Here is a 25,638-nt window from a genome sequence, read left to right as displayed (position 1 = left end):
GAGGGAGTTTGGGCTAACTTTATTGGGTTGGCGACAATGGGGCAAAAATGAAATAAAATAGACACTAAACCCTAAGACAATGACACAAATACAGGAAAAGCCTTTTTTTTTTCACAGACACAAGACGCAGACATTAATCCCTCCCTAGCACACGGAACCCTAAAACAGTAACACAAAAACATAGCAAAATACTTTTTTTTTTTTTTTTGACAGACAAAAGACGCTGACAATAATCCTAGCACACGAAAGCCTAAAACACAGCAAAATACGTTTTTTTTTTCTTTCACAGACTAAACAGTTAGCAAAAGGCTACACTATACTATATCTCTATCTAACCTACACTACACCCTACACTGGAACCTATCATCTACATTATTCACTAACTAACCTACACTATCTACCACTAACTATCTGGATTATATATATATATGAGGTATCAAATGTAATATGACACAGCAATTCAGCAAAGTACAGAAATCACACTCCTCTCTCTCTCACAACTACATGAAACAGCACAAAATGGCTGCTGGGGAGGTTCTATAGTAAGGGGTAGGCAACTTTCCTATTAGTTGCTAGGAATTTTGCTAAGCTCTGACAAAGATATTGCAGCCTTCTCATTGGTCCACAACCTAGAAGCAGGGAGGGATCATGTGTTCTGTTTAAATATATTCTAAATATTAGCAAATTCTCAAAGTGCCGATATTCGCGATAAAAATTGGCAATGCAAATATTCGCGCTCAACACTATCAACATTCACAAGCCACTTCATGTACCGTTACATGGTGTCTGCATACCGTATATACTGTGCATATATTCTCTTTGGTAAATACCCCCATAATAAAGCATTTGATGGAATGTGTCACAATAGTCCTTATACCTGTGGAGCTAAGCTCTATAGACTTCTACGGGTGCCATCTCAAGAGCTGTGATACATGTTCATGGGACCTTAATTCCTTATTCCTTATTCAGGACTGTAGGTCCAGTGTCTAGGGTGGCAGGTTGTGGAGGGCAGTGGTAGTTACCAAGAATACAACAAGTATTCCGGTCACGCAGGACCATATAAGCTGCAGACCTTGTTTTGTAGTAAGTTACCAAGAATAGTGTTCTTTCTCCTACTTTTAGATCTAGATTTTGGGTGCGGGATCATGTGGTGCTCTGAGAGGGTCTATGGTTTATATCTAAACGGTCTGATGGAAGCCACTGCTATGTTTCTTCATCGACCACACCAGTCCTTGCAAATCCTGGAGGAGGTGGGACCCTTATTTGTTATGGGGTCAGCGTGAGTGTATTCTCTCTATAGCACTGCAGTATATGGCGGAACTACAATGAAGAATGGATAATAAATAACAGCTGGAGGTTCGCCTTTCCTACGAGACTATATTATCTTTTCTTGATGTTCATGTATCTGCTGCTTGACATGTTGCCTTGAAATCTGAGATAGCAAAAGGTTGGCAAAACAGCGGTTTACTTGCAGCATTTCCAAAGCGCTATCAGCGCGCCTTTGTTCTAAACATATCCATGTTGTTTATAACTGGGTCCACTTTGTACATTAATCAAGAAGACATAGCTGTGGCCCTCCATTCCTTTTATTTCATAAACCTTCAAACTACAGTTAAATGTCAACATTAAGCTCTTGTTGTATAAGGATTTTCTGAGATATTATTTTGGCTAGAAAGGGTATTGGCTTCAAAAATCTCGCTTCTTTATAAGGACTTGTTTTTTCATTTTTTTTCTGCCTTGTATTTAATTGGGGCATGTCATCAAAGGGATGAAAAACACAGTTATTTGAGTAAACATCTTACAACAAATTGCTTTCTGTTTTCGGGAACGTTCTATCACATTGACATTTAAGATCATATAGAATGTAAAGCAAATAAAATAAAAATCTAAAAAAAAAAACTCAATATTTTTTTTTTTTATTTTGCATGTTGTTAATGAGTTGTATTATGCATGCTGCCTGCTCGACTACAAAAGACAATTCTTTTCCCGGAAGAAGTGTTCAGACTATATAAGCCAAACAACAATGCCAGAGATCTTTTTCTTTTTTTCACTTTGATACTTGCGTTCTCTGAGATTTTTTTTTACATTTATAATATAGTTAGGGATATTACAAGAAATAAAAACAAGAAATATTTGGGGTCATTCAATTTACTTATTGTTATTCAAAACTGAAAACAGCTGAAAGGGGATCTGTCAGATCTCTATAGAAGAGCAGCAAAGAACAGAGGGAGGTAAAATAAGCTTGGGGATGCATTGTTTTCAATGATTTGATTCAGTTATTTCATGTAAAAAAGCTATGAAACTGCTTCCAGGACTCAATAATAAAGCTTGAGTCCTGCTCCCTCCACTAACATAGAGAAATATTATTAGCCCTGCGTCTGAGTCCCACATAAAATCTGTGATCCCTGTTTTCTCCACTCACATAGACAAAGCCTGAGAGTCCTGTTTCCCCCAAAATCTATGATTTTAGTTTCTCCTGCACATATAGAAAAATCTTGTTAGTCCTGCTTCCCCTGCTAACATAGAGAAAGCATGTGTGTCCAGTTTCCCCCACCCACTCATAAAAAAAGCCTGAGAGTCCTGCCTCCACCCACTTATAGAGAAAGTCTGTGATTTTGGTTTTCCCTGTACATATAGAGAAAGCCTGAGAGTCCAGTTTCCCCCATCCACTCATAAAGAAAGCCTGAGAGTCCTGCCTCCACCCACTTATAGAGAAAGTCTGTGATTTTGGTTTCCCCTGTACATATAGAGAAAGCCTAAGAGTCCTGTTTCCCCCAAAATCTATGATTTTAGTTTTTCCTGCACATATAGAGAAAGCTTGTTAGTCCTGCTTCCCCTGCTAACATAGAGAAAGCATGTAAGTCCAGTTTCCCCCATGAACTCGTAAAGAAAGCCTGAGAGTCCTGCCTCCACCCACTCATAGAGAAAGTCTGTGATTTTGGTTTCCCCTGTACATATAGAGAAAGCCTGAGAGTCCTATTTCCCCCAAAATCTATGATTTCTGGTTCCCCCTGCACATATAGAGAAAGCTTGTTAGTACTGCTTCCACTGCTATCATAGAGGAAGCCTGTGAGTCCTGCTTCCCCTGCTAAAAATAGAGAAAGCATGTGAGTCCAGTTTCCCCCATCCACTCATAAAGAAAGCCTGAGAGTCCTGCCTCCACCCACTCATAGAGAAAGTCTGTGATTTCGGTTTCCCCAATACATATAGAGAAAGCCTGAGAGTCCTGTTTCCCCCAAAATCTATGATTTTAGTTTCTCATGCACATATAGAGAAAGCTTGTTAGTCCTGCTTCCCCTGCTAACATAGAGAAAGCATGTAAGTACAGTTTCCCCCCATGAACTCATAAAGAAAGCCTGAGAGTCCTGCCTCCACCCACTCATAGAGAAAGTCTGAGATTTTGGTTTCCCTTGTACATATAGAGAAAGCCTGTGAGTCTAGTTTTCACCTCCCACTCATAGAGAAACCCTGAGAGTCCTGCCACCACCCACTCATAGAGAAAGTCTGGGATTTTTGTTTCGCCTGTACATTTAGAGAAAGCCTGTGCATCCTGTTTCCCCTGCACATATAGAGATAAAGCCTGTGAGTCCTGCTTCCCCTGCTAACATAGAGAAAGCCTGTGTGTCCGGTTTTCACCTGCCACTCATAGAGACAGCCTGAGAGTCCTGCCCCCACCCACTCATAGAGGTAGTCTGTGATTTTGGTTTCCCCTGTACATATAGAGAAAGCCTAAGAGTCCTGTTTCCCCCAAAATCTATGATTTTAGTTTCTCCTGCACATATAGAGAAAGCTTGTTAGTCCTGCTTCCCCTGCTAACATAGAGATAGCATGTAAGTTCAGTTTCCCCCATGAACTCGTAAAGAAAGCCTGAGAGTCCTGCCTCCACCCACTCATAGAGAAAGTCTGTGATTTTGGTTTCCCCTGTACATATAGAGAAAGCCTGAGAGTCCTGTTTTCCCCAAAATCTATGATTTTGGTTTCCCCTGCACATATAGAGAAAGCTTGTTAGTCCTGCTTCCCCTGCTAACATAGAGAAAGCCTGTGAGTCTAGTTGTCACCTCCCACTCATAGAGAAAGCCTGAGAGTCCTGCCACCACCCACTCATAGAGAAAGTCTGGGATTTTGGTTTCGCCTGTACATTTAGAGAAAGCCTGTACATCCTGTTTCCTCTGCACATATAGAGAGAAAGCATGTGAGTCCTGCTTCCCCTGCTAACATAGAGAAAGCCTGTGTGTCCAGTTTTCACCTCCCACTCAGAGAGAAAGCCTGAGAGTCCTGCCCCACCCACTCATAGAGATAGTCTGTGATTTTAGTTTCCCCTGTACATACAGAGAAAGTCTGTGAGTCCTGTTTCCCCTGCCCACATAGAGAAAGCCTGTGAGTCCTGATTCCCTATTCACATAGAAAAAAAAACAGTCAGTCCTGTTTCCCCCGCCCACATAAAGAAGGCCCGTGAGTCGTGTTTCAGGCTTACCACCAGGCTTACCACCACCTCACATACTGCAATGCCCCTTGCAAATAGAAGTCCTTTAAATGATGGTAAAGAAGCTTAAAAACTGTTCTATTAAAGCTTTTACCATTACATAGTATGCAAATTAGATTTTCTTCAGAAGGAAGAATACTATATTATTCCATCCACACCAGAGACTTCCGCTAAACGAAGAGAAACCCATCTGTAGTCTGACATCTGTTTCCTGGTTCTTCTCTCTCATCAGGGCAAAGTAAGATGAATTTGAGGTAGCTCTGGGGGAAACTGGTTGTCACTGTAGAGATCCAAAGGTCTATTGACCTTTACTTTCAGGTAGAGATGAGCAAATTTATAAAAATTCAATTGGGGGCCGAATCCGTCATCCAATTCGATTCGGGTTTAAAATTAAATAAATTCAACTCAAATTGCCAGTGCTCTCTTTCTCTCAATTCTCCTGAAACAAATCTAAAAGAATCAAATTATTTTGAACTACAACTTAAAAAAAATTGTAGTTGAATTCCTGAATTTAAACATGGATCACAAATTAGCTTTCCTCCAGAAGGAAGAAAATTGCATCATAACAGCCAAATCAGAGACCCCTCCTAAAGGAAGAGAACCCCATCTGTAGACATCTGTTTCAGGGTTCTTGCTCCTTATCAGGGTAAGATCAGATGCCTCTAATGGAGCTCTGGGGAGTACAGGTTCTAACTGAAGAGATCCAAGCTGGTCTGTTTAACTTACTTACAAGTCTATATGAGGGAATTTCTTAAAATTTTATTTGGTCTGAACCAGCCAAAATCAGTTGTTCAATTCGAATCAGGTCCAAATAAATCATAAGTGCCTCAGTTGCATGGAAAACTATTTCTCTTTATCTTTCTCTTTTCTCCTGAAATGAATCACATAAAATACTAATTCTTTTAAACCTCAACTTTTTGGTAAATTCTGGTAGAATTCCTGAATTTTAGAATTGACTTGCTTATCTCTATGAACAGGCAATTGCCCATGGAAAAATAATGCAAATTAGTTCTCCTCCAGAAGGAAGAGACAAGCTCATACATCGGCATTGTAGTGCACTTTACAACCTGATATCCACGGGCTTCGCTGTTACATATTATCCAGCATTCCAACCGGCTAGTTATTGACTTTTACATGCACACAGTACTTTGTTCCAGCCATTCATCTCCTCTATATTGGGAATTTGTTCTACTCTGTAGTTGTGTTGTCCAAACTAAACTATCCATGAAACTGAATCAATGTTATATTTATAATCACACAATCCCCAATCAGCGAAATTCGCAGTTCTTGACCCCGGTCTGGGTAACTCAATTCTCTGAAAGCTGCGCAAAGAAGGAATGTGTTTATATCATTTGCATCTACAAACTTTTCCATAGGGAAAGAGATTATAAAAAAAGTAGATGTCAAGTCCACTTTTCTTTTTACCAAGTAACCTTGATGTCAGCACCAGTAAAGAAATACATGTTTCCCCCACCTGAACAAAAATGAGAACTGCTAATTTTTATGCTACTCTTAGATGATGTACTAGCCTTGAAGATGTTTTCTGGGTCTGTGATATGGATAGCCCATCCTTAGGATAAGCCATCAATATCAAAATGGTGGCAGTCCGACTGGCATCCCCACTGTCACCACCAGACATCTGAGAAGCTCTGACAGATGCCTTTCAGAAACTCCTCCTTGAGCTTCCTTTGTTTTGGTTTTCAGTTCCTCATCTCGTTAGCCTCTCTCAGCTGTCTTGTAGTTGGACTGATTGCATCCCTTTAAATTCCTCCCCATAATGCATTAGTGTGCGGTTTATACAACTTCCTGGAGTGTGTGTGTATGCTGATCCTATTTCCCAGTCTTCTACAAGATAAGTGTTGTACATTCATTTGTGATTTTCTGTTTGCTGGATCCCAGGTGACCCTGACTCCCTCCGTGTCTAGTGTAGGGAGCCGGTGGTCGTGTCCCCTCACTATTGTAGGGTGTTCAGGTGTTATACAGTCGAGGTACGAGGATATGCGATCATCTACCATTGGGGTGTTCGCATAGGCTGAGCAGTCAGGGAGAGTGCCAGGTCTTATGCAGGGGTCTCCCTTTTTGTTCCTTAGTTTTGCATCCAGTGAGTCATATATTCATTTTGTATTGTCTTGTTTCCTGTACACCTTCCTTGACACCCACTGATCAAGATGCTTTGAAGGAGCCATGGAGCTCCTCATCCCTTACCAGACACAGCTCCTTACATTTTCTAGTGGTTGTTCCTGCAGCTTCAAGTCAATGAGACTGAGCTACAATACCAGGTACAGTTCCTGCAAAACGTTCAGCACTGTGTCTGGTACACAACGAAGGGACATGTAATTTGCCGAAGTGCCACGGTCTACTTCAATAGCTCATTGGCAAGTGTGCAAGGAGCTGGACTCACACCAATCCAATGGCCATTTTTAAGGATATCCCAGCAATATAATAGACCTAGAAAATCCATTTAAAGCTTGGAACTGTGTTGAGGCCCAAAGAGGGGGCAGAGGCCACATAATACACCAGTATCATACGTGACACATGGCAAGTGGGAGGAACTGTTACAGATTTTGTACCCTAAGGATCTAAGTATTCTGGTCAAAGCAGAGTGGCTTGTTGGTTCCCGCTCTCTGACATGGCATCAAGCACCCAAGGCACATCTATGCCCCTGAAGGAGCACATCAAGCATTCCTTTTGGTCAAATACTTCCAATTCCTAGAAACACTTGTTATTGAATTTATTTAGTCGTGAGAAGAGACGTCTAATGGGGGACATGATTAACCTATACAAATATATAAATGGGCCATACAAAAAATACAGTGAAAAGCTGTTCCATGTAAAATGCACTCAAAAGACAAGGGGGCACTGCCTCCGATTGGAGAGGAAAAAGTTCCGTCTCCGGAAGCGTCAAAGCATCTTTACTGTAAGAACTGTGAAGCTGTGGAATAGACTTAGACAGGACATGGTCACAGCAGGAACAGTGGACAAAGTTTCAAAAAGGGTTTAGACGAATTCTTAAAAGTAAACAACATTAATGCTTATGAAAACGTGTGGAAATCTGAGTCTCAATTCCTTTTGGGATTCGCATCCCCACCTATCCCTTGGTTGAACTTGATGGACGTATGTCTTTTTTCAACCATATTAACTATGCAACTATGTAACTATTTCCCCCAATATTATCTAATTCTCACCCAGTTCTTGCATGATTCCATAAAACTACATGGTTAGCATAACAGTAGAATAAAATCTACTAATCAAGGGTATATTATAACACCAAAGCAACCCTTCGAGCTGGTAAGGAGCTAATAGGAAGCCTGCATAGGCAGGTCTCTAGGTGAGTCTGGTCCCGCCCTAATTTACTCATGGGAGTTGTCAACCTACCTAGAGCTCCTGCTCTTCAGAAGCATTTCAATCTTAGTACAGAAATAAAAGAATTAGCCATTTGTTCTTGTCCATTCCTGCAAGGTATAAGCGGGGGAATAACATTCATTAGAATAACTTGACTAAAGATGGAGAAGTGGTTTAATGAACAAGCACAGGATGGGGACCTCTTTCTTAATTTGCTTTGGGGCCCGCTCTACTCTATGCATTTTATGTTTCTTCTCTTAATGTTAATCTTTAACCTGTCATCAGAAAAATCTCTGCATCTCATCCCATAGGCAAAAATAACTTTTACAAGTTCTAAAGCCAGAAGACAAAACTCTTTCATGTGCTCGCTTCTCTAGCCATAAAAATACATATATAAATGCCAATGCATTAACATTCAATCTATGGATATTTCCATTATTCCACTGGAGCCCGGACTAGCTATGTTCAGATTTTAAATAAACACATAAAGGCTCGAAGACGGCAGTATAAACATTCCCAAGTTCCTCGGCTCTAATTTAGGTAAAGTTCCAAGCTTGTTTGTGCAGCAATGTTGCAGTTTTTTTCTGTCCCGGCTATGTTTACTTTTGAAAGAGGCATGGAAATAATTTCACACAGAAAATCTCTGGATATCTTACTTAAAGCATCAGTCCATCCAAGCATGTGAAACAAAATAAACACCCCCTTCAAGGGTTGCCATTGTGGCCCGGGCTTCTAGGCATTAGATATTTCCTTCCTAAGGGGGCTGCTTTATAGGCATCTCGTGTTGGGCGGTGCATGCGTCTCTCTGTATGTACATAGGTCTCTGTATGTCAATATTGATGGAAGGTAAAATGGTTGCATGTTTGCATAGAACATGTTTCCTTCTGTATGAAAATGTCCTTCTGTATGAAAAATTCGGACTTTGACACTTCATATTTAGCAGTTCTGTGAAACAGCGAGTGGAAGATCTTCTAGGTGAGACGTGATGTCCTACATAGTCAACCAGTTTTATTGGTGAGTTGCTTGCTATTTTAAAGAATACAATCAGAGGCATACGGTCTATTGCAAAAGTGGGTCAACTAAAAGATTTAGGGTAGGCTCCCACCTGCAGAGTAAATTCCAGCAGGAGCCTCCATTGCAGATGTCAGCAAAAAAAGGGAAATAAATAGCATTGCATAGAACAGCGTTTTGTCTGGCATAATGGGAGTATTCCTGCTGGAAACCCAACGGATGCCACTGCAATGAATGGGATGCACTGGATACCGATGGTGTCCAGTATATGGCAACATTTCTGGTATTCTGTTCATATGTCGTAACAAAACACTGGGATCTGAATCTAGCCTTAAGGGGTTGTCCAAGACAATCAATTGTGACAAAAATAATAATAAAAGAAGCCAAACCAGCTCATTTCTCCCCCATCACTTCCAGCGCCTCTGCTCTGGTCTTTCCCACCGGGCTTTGTGTACTCGGCTGCAGCAGTGACATGGCATATACCTCACATGACCACTGCAGCCAATTACTGGCCTCGAGAAACTTGTGACATGGGCTAAATTCTTTGGTCAAAGCTTGAGATGGCAGTGTAAACATGGCATCTATCAGCTAATATCCGATCTTTATCCCTATGACACTGGCTGACCTGTTGCATGTGCACTGGGCAGCTGAAGGCATCTGTGTTGGTTCATGTCCATATGTGTCCGCATTAGTAACATAGTACATAAGGCCGAAAAAATACATTTGTCCATCCAGTTCGGCCTGTTATCCTGCAAGTTGATCCAGAGGAAGGCAAAAAAAAAACTGTGAGGTAGATGCCAATTTTCCCCACTTTAGGGGAATAAAAAATTCCTTCCCGACTCCAATCAGGCAATCAGAATAACTCCCTGGATCCACGACCCCTCTCTAGTAGCTATTGCCTGTAATATTATTACGCTCCAGAAATACATCCAGGCCCCTCTTGAACTCTTTTAGTGAACTCACCATCACCACCTCCTCAGGCAGAGATTTCCATAGTCTCACTGCTCTTACCGTAAAGAATCCTCTTCTATGTTTGTGTACAGACCTTCTTTCCTCCAGACGCAGGGGATGTCCCCTCGTCACAGTCCTGGGGATAAATAGATGATGGGATAGATCTCTTTACTGACCCCTGATATATTTATACATATTAATTAGATCTCCCCTCAGTCGTCTTTTTTCTAAAGTGAATAACCCTAATTTTGATAATCTTTCAGGGTACTGTAGTTGCCCCATTCCAGTTATTTCTTTAGTTGCCCTCCTCTGGACCTTCTCCAGCTCTGCTATGTCTGCCTTGTTTACAGGAGCCCAGAACTGTACACAGTACTCCATTTGTGGTCTGACTAGCGATTTGTAAAGTGGTAGGACTATGTTCTTGTCACAGGCATCTATACCCCTTCTGATGCAACCCATTGTCTTATTGGCCTTGGCAGCAGCTGCCTGACACTGGTTTTTGCAGCTTAGTTTGCTGTTTATTAAAATTCCTAGATCCTTTTACATGTCAGTGTTACCCAGTGTTTTACCATTTAGTATGTACGGGTGACTTGCATTTTTCCTTCCCATGTGCATAACTTTACATTTGTCAGTGTTAAACCTCATCTGCCACTTATCTGCCCAAGCCTCCAATCTATCCAGATCCCTCTGTAGTATATATACCGTATACTGTCCTCTTCAGTGTTAATTACTATACACAGTTTAGCGTCATCTGCGAAAATTGATACTTTACTATGCAAGCCTTCTACAAGATCATTAATAAATATATTGAAGAAAATAGGGCCCAATACTGACCCCTGAGGTACCCCACTAGTGACAGTGACCCAATCTGAGTGTGTACCGTTAATAACCACCCTCTGTTTTCTATCACTGAGCCAGTTACTTACCCACATACAGACGTTTTCTCCCAGTCCGAGCATTCTCATTTTATATACTAACCTTTTATGTGGTACAGTGTCAAATGCTTTGGAGAAGTCCAGATACACGACATCCATTGATTTGCCGCTGTCAAGTCTAGAACTTACCTCCTCGAAGAAACTGATTAAATTAGTTTGACATGACCGATCCCTCACAAAGCCATGCTGATATGGCGTTATTTGCTTATTTCCGTTGAGATGCTCTAAGATAGCATCCCTCAGAAAACCTTCAAACAGTTTACCCACAACAGATGTTAAACTTACCGGCCTATAGTTTCCAGGCTCTGTTTTTGGACCCTTTTTGAATATTGGCACCACATTTGCCATGCGCCAATCCTGTGTGACATTCCCTGTCAATATAGAATCTGCAAATATCAGAAATAAGGGTCTGGCTATGACATTACTTAATTCCCTTAGGATACGGGGGGGTGTGCCATCTGGTCCTGGCGATTTGTCTATTTTAACCTTTTTAAGTCGCTGATGTACTTCTTCCTGGGTCAGACAGGGCACTTTTAATGGGGAATTTATTTTTACATTCAGCATGTCATCTGACAGTTTATTTTCCTCAGTGACTACATTGGAGAAAAAAATATTTAACAGCTTTGCTTTCTCCTCGTCGCTCTCTGCGACTTCCCCTTCATTACTCTTTAAAGGGCCGACACCTTCAGATTTATACTTTTTAACATTTATATAATTGAAGAACAATTGATTTTTTTATATATGGAAATGAGCCTTTAGGAGCAATGGGGGTGTTGCCGTTACACCTAGAGACTTTCTCTGCAACTGCCGTGCCCTCTCCACTTTAATTGACAGGACCAGACAGTAAAAATTAAATTTTTCCTGGCCCTGTCAATCAAAGTGCAGAGGGGGTGGCAGTTGCAGAGAGAGCTGAGCCTCTAGGTGTAACGGCAACGCCCCTGTTGCTCCTAGAGGGTCATTTGCATAAATTAAAACATCATTTTCTCAGCAATGCAGGCACATATGAACATGGGATCAACACAGATGTCTTTTGCTGTCAATCACACGTTCAACGGGTCAGCCAGTGTCATAGGTACAAACCTTGCCCTTTAAGTAAACAAGGGGCGTAACTTTGAGGCACAATTCTGCCGTACAATTCTGTCTCAAGCTTGCGCCATCTGCAGTATTAGTAAGCCTGCTCCATGGTTTCAATAAACTTAATAAACATGTAAAATAAATCCTCTTTAATATAAAATACCTGTACCCAGAGTATTGGGCCCCTTTAAAATTTAGCTTTTTTATTTTTATTTTTGGTCTCAGCTTATTCACTTTTTAGTCTATTTTTACCCAGACTTAATTATTTGTGTAATCCCTGTTTGTTTGTTTTTTCAGCAGAACTTTCTGGACTCCTCCTGATGCCGATTCTGTACCCATTATATAAACAGCATTTGCTGGAAAAAAAACATAAACTGGAACTGAATAAACAATTCTCACACAATCTACAGCTAAAATAGTTTCTTTCAGCTTCTCACAGCAAATTGTGCTCTTCTCTGGGTGCTATTTTTAAGTCTCCTTCTTCTTCATCTACTTTGGCCGATACCGCAAAAAGACTGAAGACGAATGTCTGATCATTGCATTACACTACAAACAGCAGTGTCAGACTAGGGTTCCTTGGGTCCCTGCCCCAGGAAATTATTTGTGAGGCCCGATCCCCATATCATCAATAAAGTCTAATAGGTTTTTGATACAAAGAAGTGGACCGTAGTGGCAAGTGACTTGCTCCAAAAGCAGCTGAATTTTTTTTTCCCTACTAGACCTTTGGAGTCTGGGTCCATCTGAGGATCTTCTGGTACATTGTTGGGCCAATCAGAGACTGATAAACAGCTATATGAGGCACCAGTGGTTCACCAGATATTTAGGGCTGGTAACCAACACCAAAAGAGGTCCCAATTTCTTTCTTCATGAATGAAGATTGGAGACAATCACCAAATTCTGCTTACCCAAGTAGTTAAGTGCTGTAGTCCTGTTATTAACAACCTTTTGGCAGGGGCCCTTCACTTCTATGGTTAGAAGAAATTGACTGGTGGGATGTCCAAACATTACATTTTATCTTTCTATGCCATATCTATGGTAATATTGTATATTTACAAGACCAGACTCTAAAAAGAGTGAAATGGGGCAAGTGGATAAAGGAAAGAATGCAGAAATACCCTTACACATTAGATGCCATTAGTGATTATCGAGCCTGCTCAGCCGAACAGAAATTTGGCTCGAGTCTCGCGATGCTCGGCACATTGCGGTGTTCGGCCGAATACCGGGTGTGTTCGAGCGCCATGCTCGAGTCTCCTCCCCGCACGTTTGTTGGCTGCTGTGCAGCTAATAAACATGCAAGTAAGTTCTGCCACTCACTGTAATGCCGTAGCCATGTTGGTTACTTACATTACAGTGATTGGCTGGCCGGAACGCGCCATCGGGTGCTATAAAGCACCCGATGACACGTGGTTCGACCAGTCTTAGGGAGAGCTGTGCTGTAGAAGGGACAGATAGTGTAGGGAATTGAATTAAATTTTTTTGTTAGGCAGGGTTGGTGTTAGAGACCCAAAAGTCCTTTTAAGGACTATTGTTGTGTCTGGCAGAAATATATATTTTAAGCACAACCTGCGCTAAATAGTTTGCAATTGTTTGGCCGCTGCAAACAGCAACATTTTCTGTGCTACATCTCCTGTGTAACGTGTGCGCAGTCTAAAAATATCTGTGACATCCAATGTACTTTTTCCGTAGACAGTGTCCGCTGTGGACAGTTACATTCCCTCCCATACCCTTGTTGAGTTATTGTGTATGACCACCACAGTCACTGAGGCAGGAAGTGGTGCTATTTGATTGACAGATGCAGACAGGAAGACATTATTTGGGGCACCATGCAGGTAAGGCTACTTTCACACTCGCGTTTCGTTCGGATCCGTCATGGACTAATCCGTTCAGATAATACAACCGTCTGCATCCATTCAGAACAGATCCGGTTGTATTTTCTTTAACATAGCCAACACCATTGAAAGTCAATGGAGGACGGTTCCGCTTTCTATTGTGCCAGATTGTGTCAGAGAAAACGAGCGGAATGGAGACTAAACTGAGGTAAACTGATGCATTCTGAACGGATCCTTTTCCATTCAGAATGCATTAGAATGCTAACTGATCCGTTTTGGACCGCTTGTGAGAGCCCCGAACGGATCTCACAAATGGAAACCAAAACGCCAGTTGGAAAGTAGACTAACTGATTGTAATCATAATGCTTGGCCATGTGGTATAAATCCCTTCATGTTCTGTCACAGGCTTGTTGTCAACTTCTATACATCTGTAAGGCTCCTTATAATCTGGGAAGAAAGAAGCAATCAGCTATAGAAGAAATTAACTGTAAAGGTACCCATAGGCAATAAACTAAATGTGGTAGACCCTATTGAGATGAGCCAACAAGCTAAATTGCCTGAGGGTCCACTGATTTCCTCTTGATGTTGAGATAAATAAGAATTGGGCACGTTTACTCAACCTGCCCAATAATTTGTTCTAGTTGGAGTTCAACTTTTTCCTCTCCCTCATCTGAGCATTTATTGTGTACTCAGGACAAATAGTTGTTATTTTATGTGTATAGCCACCTTTAGAGGACACCCACTGAAATCAATGGGCCATCCATACAACATAAGTACAAACCAAGTCCTCCAATGGGAGAACCATTCTTAGTCACCACTCTGGCTAGTAAAAGGAAGAACCCAAAGTATAGGACCTACTTCTCCTCCATCCATATACTCTAGTAGGGCATCTGGAAAGGGTTTGTCTAAAGAAAATACCGTAAATGATTATAATTAGAGATGAGTGAACCAGTCAATATTCGTTTTGGGTCTAGTTTGCCGAATTTTTGAAAAAGTTAGGTTCAGACCCGAATCAATTAAGGATTAATTGAAGTGGCTCCTATTGCCCTGGAAGTTGGTATATCACCCCCTATAGACTCCTAGGACCCAGACTTTTTAGAAAAACTTGTTATCTGTTTTCGTTTATATTTTATGCATTTTTTCCCCCTCTCCAAGCTCTGGAAAGCAATGATCGCAATAGTATATGATGTCTGAGTGACATATACAGGGGCGTAACGATCGTGGTCGCAGGGAGTGCAACTGCGATCGGGCCCGGCGGGGGGAGGGGGCCCGCTGAACTAACATGTAATGAAGCGCTGTGACAGGCACAACTAGAGTGAGGGGGAACAAAAGTGGGCATCTCTACTGAGGGGGCACCTAATCTGCCATAACTACTGTGAGGGGGCACATATAAAGGCATAACTATGAGGGGGCACATATATCAACTACTGTGTGTGAGGGGCACATATGTGGGCACATCTAATGTGAGGGGCACATAATCTGGCATAACCACTGTAGGGGGGCACATATCTGGCATAACTACTGTGAGGGGGCACATATAAAGGCATAACTATGAGGGGGCACATATATCAACTACTGTGAGGGGGGGGGGCACATAATCTGGCATAACCACTGTGAGGGGCACATATGTGGGCACATATAATATGAGGGGCACATAATCTGGCATAACCACTGTAGGGCAGCACATATCTGGCATAACTACTGTGAGGGGGCACATATAAAGGCATAACTATGAGAGGGCACATATGAAGGCATAACTACTGTGAGGGGGGGCACATAATCTAGCATAACCACTGTGAGGGGCACATATGTGGGCATAGTTAATGTGAGGGGCACATAATCTGGCATAACCACTGTAGGGGGGCACATATCTGGTCATAACTAATGTGAGGGGCACATAATCTGGCATAACTACTGTGAGGGGGAACATATCTGGCCATAACTACTGTGAAGGGGCACATATCTGGTCATATCCAATGTGAGGGGCACATATCTGGGCATAACTACTGTGAGCGGGCACATATCTGGGCATAACCAGTGTGAGAGGGCACATATCTGGGCATATCCACTGTGAGGGGCACATATCTGGGCATAACTACTGTGAGGGGGCACATATCTGCCATAAATACCGTGAGGGGGCACATATTTGGCATAACTACTGTTAGGGGGCACATATTTGGCATAACTACTATGAGGGGCACATATCTGGGCATAACTACTGTGACAGGAACAAAGGTGGGCATAAGAAGGACATAACTTTTGTGAAGGGACCACAAGGTGGGCTTAATTACTGTGAAAGGCCACAAGGTGGGCATTAGTACTGTGAGGGGCCACAATGTGGACATTAGTACTGTGTGGTTGCACTTAGGGGAAATGTCCTAAATTACCCTGCTATACATTGGTATAGCTCAGTCTACCAGGCCAGCACAGCGCCCCCTGCTGGTGATTTCACCATCCCTTCCTTATGTGATTATTCTTTTTTTCTCTATCACCACAGGGACCTTGTTCTGGATCCAGCAGACATCACGCCGACGCCAGCGACACCCTGGATGAGGTAGGACCAGATTTTATTAGGACTGGGTGAGTGTAGCCACGCATTGGGCTTAGGGCTCTTTAACACAAGCGGATCCCGTGTGGCTAATCTGCTGTGTGAATGAGAGCCAAGCCGCGCTCCAGACAGCAGGGACATGGAGCATTAACATGATTGATAAGGCTCTTTGCTTCTCTATGATCGTTTTGCTACAAAATCACGGTGACAACTTTAACTCACTGTGATTTTGTAGTAAAAAGGTCACAGAGAGGCACGGAGCGTTATCAATCATGTTACTGCTCCGTGTCTCTGCTGTCCGGAATCGGGCTTGGCCCTCATTCACGCAGCGGACTAGCCGCACGGGAAAGAGCCATTTGTAAGAAAATCTGCCGCTTCTTTGTAAAAATGGGGGCGGGGGAGGGGGCCCTGATCCAAAGTTTGCACTGGGGCCCATAACACTCTAGTTACGCCAGTGGACATATATATATCTATGGGTAAACGTACATTTAACAGCATTAACACACAGCGTGTTTAGAAATACACCACGCAGGCACATGTGTTCTGGTTTTTTATATTCCAAAGCTTCCAAAAATTGTCCCTTATCAGAAGCAGATGATGTTTAAACACATACGGTGTCATGAGCTAAAAATTTTTAAAGTGGCTTGGGAGACCAAGCATCCAAAATTATGTCATGACTGGGTCGCAATGCCTGCCCTTACAAGCCTCCAAAAAATCTCCCTTTGAATTAGGATTGGGAGTAGATGTGGAAAGGGTACAGGATGGATATAGTGGCGTGCAGCTGCAATACTGGTGTCAGCAGGAGCAGTACAGCATGGAACATGCAAGGCTGTCTATGGTTAGTAGTAGCAATAGTAGTAGTAGTAGTGGTGGCAGATGCTTTGCGTTAATGGAGGTGGCAGAAGGGGATTAACAGCGAGGAGCAGCAGCACCTGCCGTATGGTCAGGGGCATTGCTAGGTCAAAACCTTGGGGGCATGGGCCCTGATGTTTTGTCCCAGGCCCTGAATGTCCTGTCTGCCTGTTCGATATAACTGTATTGCCATTCTCAGGACGGATACAATTGAATCTAATGCACTGCAAGAGCTGAAGGACCTGTGATGACCTCACAGGTCATGTGATCAGTTCTAAATGCAGTAGCTGAAAAGGACCTGGGATGATGTCACCATCATGTGACCAATGCAGGAGAGGACGGCTCAGCAGTAAAGAGAAGTCCTGAGAAGAAGCTGTGGTGAGATCTGCTACATGAGGAGAGATAAGTGAAGATTACTCAGTGTGAGAGGCAGATGTCACGGACGGTGTACAGGAAACAAGACAAAGCAACATGCATATATGACTGAGTGGATCCAAAGCTAAGGAACCAAAAGGGAGACCCCTGCACAAGACCTGAGACTTTCCCTGGCTGCTCAGCCTATGCAAAGATCCCAGAGGAGGAAGGTTGCATATCCACGTACCTTGACTATATAACCCCTGAACACCCTACAATAGTGAGGGGACACGACCACCGGCTCCCTACACCAGGAACGGAGGGAGTCAGGGTCAACTGGGATCCAGCAAACAGAAAATAACAGATAAATGTTCAGCACTTAACTTTGTAGCAGACTGGAAAACAAGATCAGCATGCACACACACTCCAGGAAGTAGTATAAGCCGCCCATTAATGCATTATGGGGCGGAATTTAAAGGGATGCAATCAGTCCAACTCCATGACAGCTGAGAGAGGCTAACGAGATGAGGAACTGAACAGCACAACAAAGAGAACTCAAGGAGGAGGTTCTGAAAGGCCTCTGTCAGAGCTTCTCAGCTGTCTGGTTGTGACAGTACCCCTCCCTCTACGAGTGGACTCCGGACACTCAGAGCCCACCTTCTCAGGATGGGACCTATGGAAAGCCCTGATGAGACGAGAGGTCTTAATGTCCGTCACTGGGACCCACATCCTCTCCTCAGGACCATAACCCTCCCAATGAACAAGGTACTGAAGAGAACCGCGGACAAGACGAGAATCCACAATCCTAGAGACCTGAAATTCAAGATTCCCATCAACCATAATCGGAGGAGGAGGCAAAGGCGAGGGTACAATGGGTTGAACATAAGGTTTCAATAAGGACTTATGAAAAACATTATGGATCTTCCAAGTCTGAGGAAGATCAAGACGGTAGGCAACAGGATTGATGACAGACAGGATTTTGTAAGGCCCAATAAACCTAGGACCCAACTTCCAGGAGGGAACCTTCAATTTGATATTCTTGGTAGACAACCTGATATTTCTTTACCCTTCATAGTCGAGGTTGATGCTTCTGAGGTGGGTGTGGGGGCGGTCTTGTCTCAGGGTTCCTCTCCTGCCAAATGGCGACCGTGTGCCTTTTTATCGAAAAAACTCTCCTCCGCAGAGAGAAATTACGATGTGGGAGATAGGGAATTGTTGGCCATCAAGTTGGCTTTTGAGGAATGGCACCATTGGCTAGAGGGAGCCAGACACCCTATTACCGTATTTACTGACCATAAAAATCTGGCCTACTTGGAGTCAGCCAAGCGTCTGAACCCGAGTCAGGCCAGATGGTCTTTGTTCTTTTCTAGGTTTAATTTTGTGGTCACGTTCCGCCCTGGAGTTAAGAATGTGAAGGCAGATGCCCTGTCACTTTGTTTTCCGGGAGGCGGGAATTTTGAAGACCCGGGTCCCATTTTGGCTGAAGGTGTGGTGGTCTCTGCTCTCTTTTCTGAATTGGAGGCAGAGGTGCAGGCAGCCCAGTCAGAGGCTCCTGATCTTTGTCCTCCTGGGAGGTTGTTTGTGCCTCTCGCTTTAAGACACAAGATTTTTAAGGAACACCACGATACGGTCCTTGCTGGGCACCCGGGGGCAAGAGCCACACTGGATCTCATCGCTCAGAGATTCTGGTGGCCTGCGCTTCGTAAGTCGGTTGAGGGTTTTGTGGCAGCCTGCGAGACTTGCGCTCGTGCCAAAGTCCCTCATTCACGGCCATCAGGTCCTCTCCTTCCCTTACCCATTCCTTCCCGTCCTTGGACACATCTGTCCATGGACTTTGTAACGGACCTGGCTCATTCCTCGGGGAAGACTGTGATTCTGATAGGGGCACACAGTTTGTTTCCAGATTCTGGAAGGCTTTCTGTTCTCGCTTGGGGGTTCGGTTGTCATTCTCTTCTGCTTTCCACCCGCAGTCGAATGGCCAGACAGAGCGTGTCAATCAGAATCTGGAGACATATCTGCGCTGTTTTGGGGCGGAATTTGAAGGGATGCAATCAGTCCAACTCCATGACAGCTGAGAGAGGCTAACGAGATGAGGAACTGAACAGCACAACAAAGAGAACTCAAGGAGGAGGTTCTGAAAGGCCTCTGTCAGAGCTTCTCAGCTGTCTGGTTGTGACAGCAGAGCAATGTTGGGAGTTGTAGTTATTTAACTGGGACTGTATGTTAGGGCTAAAGGGAGGGAAGTTATTTACATGGGACAGTGAGGTGGAGTGATGTTAATTACATGGGACTGAAATTTGGAAGTGGCTGGGGTAGGGTAATGTTATTTACATGGGACTGCATGTTGGAGGTGGCTGGGGAGGGGGTGATTTTATTTACATGGGACTATATGTTGAAGGTGTCTGGGGGAGGGGGTGATGTTATTTATATGGGACTGAATATTGAGGAGGTGGTGTTATTTACATGGGACTGTATGTTGAAGGTGGCTGGGGAGGGATTGATGTTATTTACATGGGACTGTATGTTGGAAGGGGCAGGAGAGATGGTGTGATGTTATTTACATGAGACTGTACATTGGAGGGGGCTGAAGAGATGGTGTGATGGTATTTATATGGGACTCTATGGCGGAGGGAGGGAAATTGTGTTATTTACATGGGACTGTATGGCGGAGGTGCTGAAGAATTAACATTTCTGAGGACACTAAACGGAGGAATATAACTACAAGGGGCACTGCAGGCGGCATAAATACTTGGGTGAGCATTATAACAGTAGGGGGCAGTATAAGTACTGGGGGCACTGTGGGGGCATTTTAAATCCAGGGGACATTAGGTGTTCTTATTACTACTGGTGGCTCTATAGGAGGGATCCGCATTATTTCTACTAATAGCACTATGGGGGCCTTATTACTACTGAGGGGTCTGTAGAGAGCTTTATTACCACTGGGGGTATATTAGGGGGCCTTATTTCTACTGGGGGCTCTGTGATGGTATTATTAATACTGGAGGGCTCTTCTTCTAATGAGGGCACTCTTGTGGAGCATTATCACTGTTGAGTCCAGTAGGGGGCAGTATTATTAATGAGAGCATTCTAGAAGGGAATTACTATTGGTGGGACTATGATGAGTACTGTTACTATGGGGGCACTAATTTTTCTTCAGGATAGTATTTGGGGGTACAGAAAAGTAAGTTAGCTAAGATGTCTATTTTTCACACTCTGTAGAGACGAGGCGGCTGAGAGAAGTTGTCCGGACCGAATGGAGAAGATGATGACAGAGAAGATCTATATCACAGGAGACGTCACCTGGGAGGCCCTGGATGTGAGAGGTATGTGCTGCTGTATAGCGAGTACAGCAAAATGTCTTCAGTGCTAGTGTTTGCGGGGGGCATGCGGCTGTTCAACTTAGAGAATTGGGCCATATGCATTGGTGCTCGGGCCCCGGATCTTTTGAGACCCTAACAACGCCCCTTCGTATGGTATATGTTGACAGAAAAGCAGCAGCATAATGGAGGCAGCAGCAGCCTTATGGAAGATGATGGTTGGCAGCAGAGGCGTACATAGGAATCACTGGGCCCCATAGCAAAAATCTGAATTGGGCCCCTTAACCCCGCCCACTACCCACCATGGCCCCTCCCACTTCCTGACTTTGCTCCTCCCATGCCACACCCCCATTAAATAAATTTATACATGACCTACAGAAACTGTTAGGGGTTTCCTGGGGGTGACCTGTCACATGGGATATCTGCTGCAGCCTGCAGGTCTCCTTATTTGGGGTGCCATGTTAGGCTTCTTTCACACTTGCGTTCGGGTCTCCGCTTGTGAGTTCCGTTTGAAGGTTCTCACAAGCGGCACCGAACGGATCCGTCCAGCCCTAATGCATTCTGAGTGGATGCGGATCCGCTCAGAATGCATCAGTATGGCTCCATCTGTCCTCCGCTCCACTCAGCAGGCGGACACCTGAACGCTGCTTGCAGCGTTCGGGTGTCCGCCTGGCCGTGCGGAGGCAAACGGATCCGTCCAGACTTACAATGTAAGTCAATGGGGACGGATCCGTTTGAAGTTGACACAGTATGGCTCAATTTTCAAACGGATCCGTTCCCCATTGACTTTCAATGTAAAGTCAAAACGGATCCGTTTGCACTATCATGAACAAAAAAAAAAAAGGTTTTTTTTTTTGTTCATGTTAATGCAAACGGATCCGTTCTGAACGGATCTAAGCGTTTGCATTATAGGTGCGGATCCGTCTGTGCAGACACCAGACGGATCCGCTCTGAACGCAAGTGTGAAAGTAGCCTTAAAGGGAATCTATCACTAGCAATTTACCCCCAATTTTTTTTTCGTGAATCCATGTTTAACAGAGTACCTGTTTTCCATCTGTCTTGTTCTTTTGATTGCGAGTCTTGTAATTTCTTCAAAAAATCGATTCTTATGATATGTAAATGACGCTGTAAGGAGCCCAGAGGGGCGTTTTTCTTTCTCCACGGTGCCCAGGAACGCCCCTCTGAAGTGCCGTGCCCGCCTAAGTTTGAAAACTAATAACGCCTCCAAGTTCATCTAAATCGCCTCCCAGAGGCACGGCTAAGTGCCGCTCTGCGGCAAACACCCCGATCCTCCTCTCGCCGGCATCCCAAATCCCGCGCAGGCGTAGTGCCGTCAGTCATCTTATCATAGCGCAGGCAATCGCCGGCACTGCGCCTGCGCGAGATTTGGGATGCCAGCGAGAGGAGGATCGGATTTGGGAGGCGATTTAGATGAACTTGGAGGCGTTATTAGTTTTCAAATTTAGCCGGGCACGGCACTCCAGAGGGGCGTTCCTGGGCACCGTGGAGAAAGAATAACGCCCCTCTGGGCTCCTTACAGCGTCATTTACATATCATAAGAATTGATTTTTTGAAGAAATGACAAGACTCACAATCAAAGGAACAAGACAGATGGAAAAAAGGTACTCATGGATCCATGTTTAATAAAGTACCTTTTTTCCATCTGTGTTCTTCTTTTCCATGTCAGTCTTGTCCTTTCTTCTAAAAATCGATTCTTAGGATAAGCAAATGACGCTGTAAGGACTGGAGCCCAGAGGGGCGGTTTTCTTTCTCCACGGTGCCCCTCTGATTAGTGCCGTGCCCGCCTAAATATGAAAACTCTAACGCCTCCATGTTTAGCTGAATCGCCTCCCAGAGGCGCGGCTAAGTCCTCAACACCCGCCCCCCTCCTCAGCGCCGCGGTCTGCAAACACCCGATCCTCCTCTCGTCGGCGTCCCAAATCCCGCGCAGGCGCAGTGCCGGCGATTGCCTGCGCCTGCGCTCTGATAATACGGCTGAGGGCAACAGCTTCAACATCGTCACTGGGCTCGGCGCATGCCCAGTGACGATGTTGAAGCTGTTGCCCTCAGCCGTATTATCAGAGCGCAGGCGCAGGCAATCGCCGGCACTGCGCCTGCGCGGGATTTGGGACGCCGACGAGAGGAGGATCGGGTGTTTGCAGACCGCGCTGAGGAGGGGGGCGGGTGTCTAGGGCCTTAGCCGCGCCTCTGGGAGGCGATTCAGCTAAACATGAGGGGGGCCCTGGGGAGAAAAGCAGCCGCATAGCCGGCTACAGGTCATGAGTGGGCGGGGCCTTATCTGCGCTACGGGCCCCCCAGTGCCGCGGGCCCCATAGCAGTGGCGTGGTCTGCCTCTATGGGCGGTACGCCACTGGTTGGCAGGTCACAGCAGTGGCATGATGGCGGCAATGGCATGATGGAGGCAGCGGCAGCAGTGTTAGAAGCAGCTGAGCTGGGCTTAGCTCTGGCACATTTTTGGTCTACCACACCCACATCATCAGCAGCATCACCAGATCCCAAAGCAGATGTGGCCCTGACTGTTCTTTGGGAGGTATGTAGCCTCTGCTCTTTATTGCTGCCACCATCACCCTCCTCCTCTGATGTTGCCTCCTCCTCAGCACCCTGATCTTGCCCCCAGGTCCTGTCCAGCACACAATTGTCATCGGAGTCCTCACCCTCCCTTTCGCTACTATCAGACTGTGGGATATCATGGTGAGTTCTTTGGCCCCCCTCCCCTGATCTTCCATGACTGCCACTGTCACTGCCCCAAACTTCAATAGTGTGGCTACGGTGCCACTACTACTACCACCACCAACACGGCTATGCCTGGGGTCTGCAGCCTCCTCCTCCTCCACCTCCTCCTCGGGGCAGTACAAACGCTGACTTCTCTCACACAAGTCATCAACAGGGAGACTCTCATGACTATCTGCCGTAGGGCGTGATAGGGTTTTATTGCCACATCTTAGGAAAAAGTCTTAGTCAGGGAGAGCTGTGCTGAAGATGGGACAGAAAGTGTAGGGTGTGAAATAGTAATATTTTAGTGAAAAAACTTGTTAGAGACCCAAAAGTCCTTTTAAGCACTATTGTTGTATCTGGCAGCAATATAATTATTAGTGCAACCTGCGCTAAATTGCGTGGAATTGTTAGAGACCCAAAAGTCCTTTTAAGGCCGAGTTCACACGAACGTGTGTGACCCGTGCTCGTGCTGCGGCCCGCAAATAGCGGGCCGCAATGCACGATCGCCCACCGTAGGTCAGTCGCATCGGATCGCGGACCCATTCACTTTAATCGGTCCGCGATTCGCCCGTTCCGCTAAAAGATAGGACATGTTCGATCTTTTTGCGGAACGGAGGTACAGGACGGAACCCCACGGAAGCACTCCGTATTGCTTCCGAGGTGTCCCGTGCGGCCGTTCCGTGATTCCGGATTTGCGGACCGATTGAAGCGAATGGGTCCGCATCCGTGATGCGGAATGCACACAGAACTGTGGCCGTGTATTGAGGCCCGCGATTTGCAGGCCTCAATACGGCCACAGATCACACACGTTCGTGTGAACTAAGCCTAAGGACTATAGTTGGCTGCAATATATATTAATTGCGCAACCTGTGCTAAATTGCGTGTAATTGTTAGTGCCGCTTCTGATAGTGACACAACCTTTGCTATACCTTTTATTTTACATTTATCTGTGACATTCAGCGCAATTGTTTGGTCGCTGGTGACAGCGACATTACCAGCGCTACATCTCCTGTACAGGTCCTTCTAAAAAAATTAGCATATTGTGATAAAGTTCATTATTTTCTGTAATGTACTGATAAACATTAGACTTTCATATATTTTAGATTCATTACACACAACTGAAGTAGTTCAAGCCTTTTATTGTTTTAATATTGATGATTTTGGCATACAGCTCATGAAAACCCAAAATTCCTATCTAAAAAAATTAGCATATTTCATCCGACCAATAAAAGAAAAGTGTTTTTAATACAAAAAAAGTCAACCTTCAAAAATTTTATGTTCAGTTCTGCACTCAATACTTGGTCGGGAATCCTTTTGCAGTAATGACTGCTTCAATGCGGCGTGGCATGGAGGCAATCAGCCTGTGGCACTGCTGAGGTGTTATGGAGGCCTAGGAGGCTTCAATGCGGCGTGGCATGGAGGCAATCAGCCTGTGGCACTGCTGAGGTGTTATGGAGGCCCAGGATGCTTCGATAGCGGCCTTAAGCTCATCCAGAGTGTTGGGTCTTGCGTCTCTCAACTTTCTCTTCCCAATATCCCACAGATTCTCTATGGGGTTCAGGTCAGGAGAGTTGGCAGGCCAATTGAGCCCAATAATACCATGGTCAGTAAACCATTTACCAGTGGTTTTGGCACTGTGAGCAGGTGTCAGGTCGTGCTGAAAAATGAAATCTTCATCTCCATAAAGCTTTTCAGCAGATGGAAGCATGAAGTGCTCCAAAATCTCCTGATAGCTAGCTGCATTGACCCTGCCCTTGATAAAACACAGTGGACCAACACCAGCAGCTGACATGGCACCCCAGACCATCACTGACTGTGGGTACTTGACACTGGACTTCAGGCATTTTGGCATTTCCCTCTCCCCAGTCTTCCTCCAGACTCTGGCACCTTGATTTCCGAATGATATGCAAAATTTGCTTTCATCCGAAAAAAGTACTTTGAACCACTGAGCAACAGTCCAGTGCTGCTTCTCTGTAGCCCAGGTCAGGCGCTTCTGCCGCTGTTTCTGGTTCAAAAGTGGCTTGACCTGGGGAATGCGGCACCTGTAGCCCATTTCCTGCACACGCCTGTACACGGGGGCTCTGGATGTTTCTACTCCAGACTCAGTCCACTGCTTCCGCAGGTCCCCCAAGGTCTGGAATCGGTCCTTCTCCACAATCTTCCTCAGGGTCCGGTCACCTCTTCTCGTTGTGCAGCGTTTTCTGCC

This window comes from Bufo gargarizans, chromosome 7 (genome assembly GCF_014858855.1).
Source record: "Bufo gargarizans isolate SCDJY-AF-19 chromosome 7, ASM1485885v1, whole genome shotgun sequence".
In the NCBI taxonomy this organism is placed as follows: domain Eukaryota; kingdom Metazoa; phylum Chordata; class Amphibia; order Anura; family Bufonidae; genus Bufo; species Bufo gargarizans.
Note: the sequence above shows the minus strand (reverse complement) of the source record.